The sequence below is a fragment of the Odocoileus virginianus genome, chromosome 3 (assembly GCF_023699985.2).
Source record: "Odocoileus virginianus isolate 20LAN1187 ecotype Illinois chromosome 3, Ovbor_1.2, whole genome shotgun sequence".
NCBI lineage: Eukaryota > Metazoa > Chordata > Mammalia > Artiodactyla > Cervidae > Odocoileus > Odocoileus virginianus.
The window spans coordinates 47893335-47905000 of NC_069676.1; the positions used below are offsets into that span (position 1 = coordinate 47893335).

At 42.2% G+C, this 11666-nt stretch overlaps 1 protein-coding gene and 1 long non-coding RNA gene across 7 annotated transcripts in view; one reads left to right on the forward strand and one right to left on the reverse strand.

The window, feature by feature from the left end:
* The window catches only part of LOC110129350 (uncharacterized), a 51601-nt gene that overhangs the window by 39094 nt on the left and 841 nt on the right, over positions 1 to 11666 (reverse strand). For 2 of the 3 annotated variants that reach the window (XR_011486868.1, XR_011486867.1), the window contains exons 1-2: positions 7875 to 11666; positions 3252 to 3313 (exon numbers count right to left, since the gene is read on the reverse strand). The exon at positions 7875 to 11666 is cut by the window's right edge. This is a non-coding gene — a long non-coding RNA (uncharacterized lncRNA). The remainder of the gene's footprint in view (positions 1 to 3251; positions 3314 to 7874) is intronic. The other variant, XR_011486869.1, reaches the window with a different exon arrangement.
* Positions 6577 to 11666, forward strand: part of PURA (purine rich element binding protein A) — a 70558-nt gene continuing 65468 nt past the window's right edge. Inside the window, exon 1 of one of the 4 annotated variants that reach the window (XM_070465477.1) lies at positions 6577 to 6659. The gene's annotated coding sequence lies outside the window, so the exon portion shown is untranslated. Of the gene's footprint in view, positions 6660 to 7156; positions 7619 to 11666 lie in introns of those variants that run through there. The other 3 variants (XR_011486866.1, XM_070465474.1, XM_070465476.1) reach the window with 3 other exon arrangements.

Consider the following 11666-nt stretch of genomic DNA (forward strand, 5'->3'; position numbering starts at 1 on the left):
TGGAAAGGGAGGTGGGAGGGGGGATCGGGATGGGGAATACATGTAAATCCATGGCTGATTCATGTCAATGTATGACAAAACCCACTACAATATTGTAAAGTAATTAGCCTCCAACTAATAAAAATAAATGAAAAAAATGCCTAGAATAAAATTATCTGAAGTAAGCAATGTAATTCATTGAGAGAAACTTAACAATGCAGTAACAGAGGTTTATTTGGCACATGCTACTGCTCAATAAACTAGATCCAAACTTTTTATGTGATCTGACATCTGACAAGACCACAATAATAAGGGAGGTGTCTCATAATTGTCCAAATATATTCAAGTGAAAAGGATGGTGAAAGATAATGCTAATCTGGAAACTTATCAGAATGAGAATGAGAATAAGTAAATTTCCAATGTCAACTTGAAATAGAAATGGCTGAAATTATAGCAGGAGCAAATAAAATGAAAAAAGTTATTGATAGATATTAGCTTATAAATAAAATGCAAAGTTGTGACATCTGATACTTTAGAGCAGAAGGGAGAAACCACACTCTTAGAAAGGGCTTACAGTCAAAACTTCTCCAAGGAAGAAGGGAGGGTGAAAAGGATAGAAAGAGGGAGAGTTAGTTTAGTGGCAAAGGTTGCAAACTATGAAGGAAAATTGTCTATGTTCAGTTCTTAGCTTTGTCACTTAGTGCTGTGCTTAGGTGCTCAGTTGTGTCCGACTCTTTGTGACCCTGTGGACTGCACCCCTAGGCTTCTCTGTCCATAGGGATTCTCCAGGCTAGAAAACTGGAGTGGGTTGCCATATCCTCCTCCAGGGGATCTTCCCAACTCAGGGATTGAATCCAGGTTTCCTGCATTGCAGGCAGATTCTGTACCATCTGAGCTACCAGGGAAGTGTCACTTAGTAGCTGTGTGATTTTTAGCAGGTTTCTTAATCTCTGTGTAGCTCAATTTTCTCATCTATAAAACGAGAATAACAGAACTTACTCAACAACTCCTCATAACAACTTAAGGTTGTTGTGAGGATTTTATGAGATAATAGAGAGTATTTACACAGTGCTAGGGATATAATAAGAGCATTAATAAACACTGTACTTTTGAATGAAAATATGTAAAGACTAACATCAATTTGATATTTAATCAGAGAACCAAGAAGAAATGTGATACAGGTCTACAATCTTTTATCCCAAATCCTTGGGGCCAGATGTGTTTCTGAATTTAAATTCCTTTCATATTTTAGGAATGTAAGGTATTATGCTACCTATGTTTTACTTAACTTAGATTGTCCTGGGCAGCATACCTTAATCAAACACATATTTCCATAATGAAATGTACCAGTAGGCACACCAAGTGGAATTAATGAAGACTTTAAACAGTCATGTCAATTCAGATCCATTTTTGCCACAAAATGAATTAAGAAAAAAGTTTTTTGATTTTGGAACTGAAGATAACGAGGGACTATGAAGCTTTGTCTGAAGAGCCATAAGCCTTTATTGTATTAAATAATGGAATAATAATCATGGGAAATCTAGAGCAATGCCGGGATTAAATGAAAAACTTTTCTGAAAACCTAATGAGTTTCTTTTTTCTCTTTAGAAAAAAAATGTATACCTAATATGAAGTATACCTGGATTATACACATTACCTGAATTATACTTGAGTGACTGACTTTGTGGCATAAATAAACACCTAGAACATAACACCTGGAACATCTCCCCAGATCTTCCCATGACTACTTCAGATCTCTGATCATATGTTACGTTTTCAGAGAGATTTCTTTGATCACTCTATTTAAAATGTCAAGTGGAAGACATGCACATACACATTCATACACAATCACACAGAAAACTCTTTCCTCTTACCTGTATTTTTTTTCTTTTTAACACTTATTATTTAGCACCATATTATATATGAGTTTATTACATTATTTGTCTTGCTAGACTGGAAACTCCAAGAGAGCAAGGATTTTGTTTTGTTCAAGCACCTAAAACAATGTCTGGCAAATAGGCATTGATACTGTTCAATAAATGACTCAAGAAAATAAGGCTGATTGATAAATAGCGGTGGGTTCCAAGAACAAGTTCTGAAGTAGCAGCTAATATTTATTTTCCAAAAGGAAGTTCAAAGGAAAAAAAAAGCCATCTAAACTAAGCATTAGCTGTAATACGCTTATGTAATATGTATATTAATGAGATTCTAAAACAGTAATTAAAAACATTTCTTTATTCACATACTTATCAAGTAAAATTGATTTATCAATAATATCTAGAAAGTAAAAACTAATCATTCAACTATATTTACAGTTAGCAATTAATTTTGAGTAAGCAGACAACAAAGAGGACAGTGAAAAAGTTGGCTTAAAGCTCAACATTCAGAAAACTAAGATCATGGCATCTGGTCCCATCGCTTCATGGCAAATAGATGGGGAAACAGTGGAAACAGTTGTTGACTTTATTTTTCTGGGCTCCAAAACCACTGCAGATGGTGATTGCAGCCATGAAATTAAAAGATCTTACTCCTTGGAAGGAAAGTTATGACCTAGACAGCATACTAAAAAGCAGAGACATTACTTTGCCAACAAAGGTCCATCTACTCAAGGGTATGGTTTTTCCAGTGGTCATATGTGGGTGTGAGAGCTGGACTGTAAAGAAAGCTGAGCACCGAAAAATTGATGCTTTTGAACTGTGGTGTTTGAGAAGACTCCCTTGGATTGCAAGGAGATCCAAGCAGTCCACCCTAAAAGAGCTCAGTCCTGGGTGTTCACTGGAAGGACTGATGTTGAAGCTGAAACTCCAATACTTTGGCCATCTGATGTAAAGAGCTGATTCATTGGAAAAGACCCTGATGCTGGGAAAGATTGAGGGCAGGAGAATGGGACGACAGAGGATGAGATGGTTGGATGGCATCACTGACTCAATAGACATGGGTTTGGGCGGACTCCGGGAGTTGGTGATGGACAGGAAGGCCTGGCGTGCTGCAGTTCATGGGGTCACAAAGAGTCGGACATGACTGAGTGAACTGAACTGAACTGAACTGAAAGCAGACACGAAGAAAAGTTCTACTTGAAAGACAAAAACTCTACATAACACACAGTATTAAAAGAACTCCCTCTGTATTTTTCCCATGATGTATTTAGATTTTCCCCTTGACATATTTTATTCACCACAGAAATAAACACAACTGATTTTCATCAAACTGCCAAGTGCTACTGGACTGGGTTGTAAAAATGGCCTAAATTGGCCTCAGACGTATGTACATACCTACTCATGAATATATGTATTCAGCCTTGCTCCATGTAATAAAATGGCAACATGTTGATAACCTAAAGTAAGCAAGCAAAGGAGTTTTGGGGTCACCATAAAATGTGCAACAAAGTTCAGTGGTACATTCTAGTAGAGTAGATCCACTCTTTAGAAAGGCCCAGCTTTCTTCTCCAACTCCAACTTCATTCATATATTAGAGTTGGGAATTACTTTTTAAAAAATTATTATTTTATTATTTCTGTTTTATTTGTAGCTGCACTGTTTCTTCATTGCATCACACAGGCTTCTCTTCTAGCTGTGGTATACAGGCTTAGTTGCCCTGTGCTACGTGGGATCATAGTTCCCCAACCAGGAATTCAACCCAGGTCTCCTGCATTGAAGCCATATTCTTTTATCATCTGAGCCACCAGGGAAGCCCTAACAGTATTCTTAATGGCTTTCAAATTCTGTTACCTCAGATTACACAAGGATTTTTCTATTAGAATTACTTGAAAAAAAAAAAAAAGAAACTGAGATTGTTTATATACTTCCAACAGGACAAGGGACCTCTGAAATAAGATTAATTAGCACACATATCTGGACCAGGTGTTGTTAACCAATGACTCTATGATGGAAGGAGGTAGGTAAAAAAGTTGAAGTCAGACAATTGATACAAAAAAAGATTAGAGACTCACAGTTACATATAATTTGACAAAGAGGTCAAGCTTAAATAGTTACTGGCCCTTTTGCTCTCAAGTTGCATATTATTATTTAGTGGGCTACATTTTAGTGATATTGTGGGTAAGAGGATGAGGAGTAATTTTTCCACAGTTCTATACCCTCAACAGAGAGAATCCTGAGAACTGCTTCTGAGAACTGGTTGAATATCATGTGAGCACTTAAGGCATAAAGGGTCCATTTCAATAACTCAGGCACCAACAAAGAAAGCTACTCTTGTTTACATGAAAATTCAAGATCACTAGCATAGTCTGTTTCAGGGCACATATGAACTATACAAGCCTCATGCTCCTGACCCTTGTCTTCAAGCCCCTAAACTGGAATAAAACCAATAAATGCCTGAGGAACCACTTCACACCCCAAACACGTGCAAACTTTGTTCCACACAACACTTCACTGCCAAAATGGAGTTGGCAGAAGTTTGGAGCTAAGGCCCCCAGGCTGCATGATTTGCTGGCGCAAGAGAGCTTAAAAATCTTAACATAATACTGCTGAGTTTGAGTTCTACCAATTTGCTTGAGACTCCTTCTCCAAGTTTGATTTGAGAAAAATGGAAGCTGCCATCAAGAAAGACTTTATTAACACTTCAACACCTACTCAGAAATGATTTGATTTCCCACCCCTGATGGTCATACCTCTATTTTTTGGTGATTGTATTTATAATTGTAAATCTAATGCAGTCAATTTTGAAATGCATGTAAAGTCAATTTTGCTTTGTTGCTTGGATATAGGGGTACAGGAAGAACTATTGTAAATATGCAAGATTAATTACAACAAAGTTCTACTTAGGAAACACTTCATCCAAATAACCCCCATAGAGCCCAATTCATTACCCTCAAAAAAATATGGGAGAAATTAAAATACAGAATATTTGTAAATTACTATTATTTTACACTTGTTTTAGTTTGTCTTTTCACTTGAGTTTGAGCAATGATTTTTTTTTTTTTACATAAAAAATATAGGAAGCAAGAAAAGAGGCCAAGATGAGTTATTCTTTTCCACAAGGGTCAACAAAAAGGTCCCATTCAGGACCTTCGTAAGTTTGATGCAATGCAATTAGTGAGGATAATTGCAACTGAATTTAATAATTATAGTGACTACTGGCAACTATACCAGTCACAACTATAAACTTCTAAATACTTGAAAAATATGTAGTATTAAGAAACTATGGTTTGCTTTGGAAGGTTATCTTGTGCTGTTTCAATATGAGATCTTTAAAGATGCTACTTTCTCCTCATATAGCTAAAAACTAAAAATAAATTTATAAGAAACCCCCACACACCTTTATAATCTTTTCCCTTAGTAACTCCATATATTTTATTCATTTCTCTGGAAACCTGTTTTTCCTCCTCTGGAGCCTCCTAAGTATTCTAATTCTCAGCTATGATTTCATATTTTCACCAGCTTCTAATCTTCACAATATAGTTGGAAGCACTTACGACAAAACACTCTAGGATATCAAGTTGCAGAAGACTGTAGTTTTGAACATATTTATATAGTAGTGCTGCCACCTAAAGATGAGGTGAATAAAGAAGCAATTCAAAGGAAATGACCCACCATTCTGAAGCCTGTCACAGAAATTTTCTCATTTCTAACTAGGAATTAATAAACATTTTGCTATTTTGTTAATATGGAAGTTTGTTCCACAATAAATTATTGCTGAATTGTAATTTTCTATGGGAGAAGTTTTCAAACTTTTTAGTGATAAGTAATTTGGGGTCTCCAGGAATATGTCTCCAAACTTGTTTCTCTCAGACATTAGGTACTGCCTACAATACATAAGTGGAGGGGGGTGCGCGGCGGGAACCACAAGATACCCAAAAGTAAACTACTGAGAAATCTCTGGTTTAGTGGATAAAGCAGGTATTAATGGGCCTATGGTGCTTCCTTTCCTACATCTGTGACAGACTGCTTGCAGCTCTCAGCAACTGACATATTTCTGCAGCTCCATTTTCTCATCAATAAAATGGGGTTAATTTCACCTCTCTCCTACTTGTCTCCAAGACTGAGCTAGATAAGCTTCTTGCAAAAGTCCTAAGTGAGTTTATAAGCCTACTCTCAAAAACAAAACATAAAAAATCTATTGCCTAATAAAAAGAGTATCTCAGTGTATTGCAAAGTTACCTCAAAATAAAATATACTCAAATAAGCTAAAACATTGACTAAGTTTCCTTAAATCACAGATTGACTTTTCAGAGAGCTATTTAAATAATAAAAACGTAAGTAAGGCTGTTTTCTGCTTCTTTTGCAGCCAATCATTTTCAACTGATCCGTCTTCTATGTACGCAGTGTTGCAAGAATGAGATGTAACAGCATACAAAGTGAAGGAAAAAGTTAACTTGTACCAAAAGTCTGTCAAAGCTGGTAAGATTTCAAGAAAACTTTTAGAAGGACATTTTGTAGTTTTGCATTTAACCCTAGCATAGCAATTTATGAAAATTAACTCATCCGTTTTACTCTCTCCCTCTCGGCCGAAGGACGCATAAATATTATTTATCAGGGTTTTGTCCTTAGTCACAGTCCCTCAAAGGGGCCCAGTTTCACCTACACTGCGTGGGAGGCTGGGCAGCAACCCCACGCTTCCTGTCAAAGATTCCTGGGGCTAGAGCCTGAACCTGGTCTAGCCCCTTTCTTCTCTCTGCTAATCCTGCCCTTCCAGCCCCTCTCGGCTGGCGTCTGAAGGCCAAGGTGAGACCCTCCCGGGAGATGAAAGGCCTGTCGCCTCCTAAGAGATGCAAGCGGAACGGTGGAGAGTTGGGGGGGGGGGGGGGGCGCGGGTGACAGGGTGGTAGCGACACTGACTACGACGCTAAGGGCCCTAAGTTGGGAGCTGACGCAGGCCCTACAGGGTTCTGTCCCCGCCTGAGCCTGGCTTCCGCCCTCAGAGCCCAACAACCGAGAAGTCCTCCCGGGGGCGCTACAGACGGTGGCTAGAGGAAGGGCGGGCAAAAAGGCCGCAGGGAGCCCCCTCCTCAGACGCGCCTTAAGGCCTGGGCCGTGGGCTGTTGACGCGCCAACGGCTGGGAGGGCGCGCGCACGCGCGAGAGGGAGGGCGGAGGGAACGCGCTCGGCGGCCGCCGCCGCGGCAACTGAAACGGAGGGACGCGAGGGCGGAGGGCGCGAGCCACGGGAGGAGGGTGGGGGGGGAGATGGTGGGTAGCGGGGAGCGCGCGCTGACGTCGCCCGGAGTCACGCACAGAGCGCCGGGTTACGCGCCGACGTCTGGCTGCCACGACTTGCCGTCTGCGGCGGCGGCGGCGGCGGCAGCGAGCGGATCCCGCAGGGGAAGGAGGAGGAGGAGGGAGAGTCAAGGGGGCTGTGAGTGAGCGGGAGAGGCAGGGTGTGAGCCGGACTTGCCAGCGGGAGGGAGAACGAGCGAGAGCCGAGCCAGCCATCCGAGCCGCCTCCTCCTCCTCCCCTCGGCGTCCCGCCCCCGCCTGCCAGCCCGCCCTTCTCCCTCCTCAGCCGGCAGAGCCCGAGTGAGGCGCAGCTCGGCTCGCGCCGCTGTCCAGGACAGGTGTGCGCGCGCGCGCCCTGCTCCCCTCCCCCTTTCCTCGCGCCTGCCTAGCGCCTGCCTCGCGCGCGCCCTCCCTCCCTCCAGCCCGCGCCCTCCCTCACCTGCGGCAGGACAGCGCCCGCCCGCCCGGGTAAGCCCCTCGCGACCTTCTCTGCTGCCACTGCCACAGTTTGAGGTGCCGCCCACCTTGTTCCTTCTGATTGCCCTCTTATACCCCAGGAATAATTACTGTACCGTTGTAGACATCCCCTCACCCTCCCTCCGGGGACCCTGGCAGTGCAGCAAAGCGGCCCCCCTCCCTCCGAAGCGCACGAACGAACGAACTCCCTCCCACCTCCAAAAAAAGAAAATCACACGCCCCTTTAAAAAAAAGAAAACAATCCTACCTCCGCAGGCGCTGGAGACCACCAGTGGTACCGTTTGCTTAGAAATCCCTAAGCCTCGTTTCCCCTGGCCACCTTAGCCTGGGGCCTGGGACAGTGCGCCAAACCTGGCCGACACTCCCTGCACAGCACCCCTGGCTGGAGGGGAGAGGAAGGAGGGTTCAAGGCTCCACTACCAACCCCTCCTTTCTCTGTTCAATCCCCACCCCACCCCCGCAATGCATACACCCGCCCAGTATGCGTTGCAAAAATAAAGAAGAATACATTGGTGCTGACAGCGCAAATGAAGCCAGGCCCAGGGATGGGTGGCCCGGACAAGGCATTTTTGCTGCCCCACAGAGCTAGGTCAGCTGCATAGTCTCCTCTGCTTTTGTCCGAGGGCAAAATGGACGGATGTGAAGTTGGAGGGTCTTCCCTTTGAGCGACGGTAGGCCCCGGCAGCGGCTGAGATGTCAATGGGGAAAGGGACCCCCACAAATCTATCTGCCTTGAGCCTGAATTCGGATAGAGAAAGGCTAAGAGTCCGGCTGGGAGAACGTTGGTTCGTTGCTGTCTACCCCTGAATAAATGCTACTTTAATTTCCGTTGTCTCTGCGGGACCCTCTTGAGGCTTCTAATTTCGTTCTTGTTTGGGCCCCTTACGTTTCGGTCGGACCAGGCGTTTGGGGACAGCTTTTTGCAGCGGTGTCTGCGCTTGAGTCCCGTGTCCTTGGAAGGGAAGCCCCAGTGCTTTATAATAGGCTGAATTTGGTTTGACATCTTTTGGTTGACTGTCAGAGGAGGAAAAGGAATTTTTTGATTACTTCAAGACCCTCACTGCTCCCCGCCCAAACTGACGTTTTCGAATTGCGGCTTTGAAAATTGGAGTGTTGACTAGAGTGTGGAAAGAGTTGCTGATTTCATTCCTTTGGGTACTAGTAAAATCATTTAAGAATTAGACGAAAGAGAGTTATTGACATTTGCATCGGTTCTATTTGGATCTTTTGGGTATATAAAATGTCGGGTTCTCTGAATCTTTTATCGAATTTAGAGTGTGTGCTACATTTATTTAATTCTTCTGCAAATGCTTAAAATAGCATTTTGTGAAACGTGAGGATTCTATCACATGGATTGTTCTCTTCAGATTTTAAATGTTTAGTTCATATATTTAACCCTAAACATTGAAATAGCATTGGAGAGGCATAGTTTTAAAGATTAAGTAAGCTGTAGAAAGGGGATAGACTTTTAAAAAATGATCGTTGAAATACTATTAGTCGTTGTTGTTAAAATGTTAAGATTTATTTGAGAGTTTCCCTTAATTTTCCCGATAGCTAGCCATGAGAAGAAATGGGTAATTCCTCCAGTTTTGAACAGTTGCAGTACAACATTCCAGTTAGTTTTAATGATTTGAGTATTGAAGATAATTGTTGTCTGGTTTAAAACAGGCATTTAACCTAAGTAGCACTTGAAAACACAAGTACTAATGGTTTTGCTGCTTTTTTATTTGGGAAATATGTGATTCTGTGAAATATTAATGAGTATATTGTTTCTGTTGGAAACTCCATAATCAAGAGTTTATTACCCAGAGGTAGATTCCCTCTCTCCAAGTTTATTTTGTAAATGTGTGTTAACTTTTACTTTTAGAATTAGATTATTTCAGACTCATCCCTAGTTCAGGCTGAGGAAAATGAGGGGTTTTTTTTTTTCCTTCTTGTTCAGCCTAGTATCTATTTCTCTAGCAAACAATTTTTTGTTGTTAAGAGTTTGTTAAAGATGTAGAAATAGAGGAATTAAAGATAAAGCAATCTCAATTCTCTTCAAAATGTGTATTGTTAATAAGAGAGCACACTAAATCTAGAGATGTTTATCAGGTTTTAAAAATGCAAGCAAACTTTGAGGAGAAAGGGAATTTTTTTATGTTTTTTTCATTAACACATATTTTGTGCATATTAATGTATTTCGTTTTCCCTGTGTCTTTCTTACATTGTGTTGAAACTATAATTTTAATTCTGCAACTATTTGTTTTAAAATAACAATGCAAACATCTAGACACTAGAATTGGCTTTTCATTTACCAAGTTAGCATGTTGTCTTGGTAATTAACAAATGGCTAGATGTGTTTTTAAATCCACAAGTTTGCTCATGGATTTTCTGTGTTAGTATGCAAATCTAACTTTGAAATTCTGTTTAAGGTTCTAACCTCTTTGTTTTAAGACTTTTCTCTCAGACACCCTTTTAAGGGTACTAAGGAAAGCCGCCTTTCCCCACCTCTCCCATTCTGACCAAAAGTCCACACTCACAGGCTTATCCTGAAATAAACTCTCTTGTTTGAGTAGTGAAAATGTGTTAAATATCCTATTTATCATTGTATTATTTTGGGAAAGGCACTATTAACCTTGGTTGCTTTTAGATACATTTACAAACTAGGCAAGAAGCTAGTATATAATGGCAAAATTTTATACATATGTAATAAAAAGCATGAAATAAATACATATTTATGTGGAGAGTTCCAGGTCTCAGTTGTTAGCTGATTTGAGCTTAAAATTCCCAGTTTATGCGTGCAAATGATATTTAACTTGTGTTTTGTCTAAAAACTTTTATCAGTTGCCTCTGTGCTAGGAAACTAAGACATCAGTACCTGGTGACCATCATTTTTTTCAGAAAATAAGGGCATTCCCAAATTCAAACCACTTCAGAACCCTGGACGTAAACATTTGGGACAGGGAAAGAAATTTAGACCCCAGAATTGGTTCAGGAAGGCAGGCAGTTTCAAGCTCTACTTTTTGGTTCTGGGGGAAGCGATTTTTTAGTATGGAAGAGTGACAAGGACTGGCAGCCGCGTGCTCTCTCCTCGCAGCCCCACTGGCCTTTGCTGCTTTGAGCTCTCCGGAGGGGACAAGCGCTTGGTTCAGTGCGAGGTAAAATCACGAGAAAGAACAGCGGCTCTTCTAGATCGGGTCTTAACCAGGTCGTAGTAGTCTCAACTTACAGGTGGGAGCGTAATGCCCCGCCCAGCTCTGTGCGGAGACCATGCCACGCTGCCTTTGCGACCCTGTTTGGGACGGGGTCTATCCAGGGTCCTGATCGCTACCATGCAAACCTAGAGGAGCCGCCGCTTCTTCACACTTGTATTTTTGTGTGGTGGGCAGTGCACCAGTTGTTCCTATATCTCCTCCCGACAGACGGGGACAGGGGCGGGAGCGCAGAAAAATCAGCAATGAAAGGGGACTACTCAGTGCTACAGGATGCCCCTAAACTAGGGGGAAGTTCTTTATGGGGCCCAAAACCTGTGATTTCCGTCTCTCACAGTGGGCCTCCTATTCAGAGAGCCATTTCAGGGACAAATGGACAGGTGGGTAGTTCTGAGACTGGTTCAGAGGACTATCCCAGTTTTCTTTTCCGAAGTCAGAGTGCTCTGCCCTATTTCTTCCTCTTTAGCGGGAAGTAGTGAACGTCAGCCCAGAGCTGAAGTAGCTACTGCTGGGTTGAATGGGGCCCTTGGAAGAGAAAAAGGAAGCTGTGAATACTTAGCAGGCAGGTTTGCCCAGGAGATGAAGGGATGTATCAGGGACCTTTAAAGTCTCAGGCGTTGACAAGACTTATACCCTGGGCTGGTCTGGGTTTCTTTTCATTAGTCCCCTCTTTACCCCTTTCTTTTCCAGGAAGCTTGGGCAGCCAGGTACTCAGATGTCTTGGGGGTTAAGAGTGAGGGAGGCAAGTCTCCTTACTTTTGGGGGCAGGGGATGGGCGATGTTCATTGGGAATGGAGCCTACAGATGAGATGGTTGTACTCTTCTCAGGATGGAGGCAGCAATCC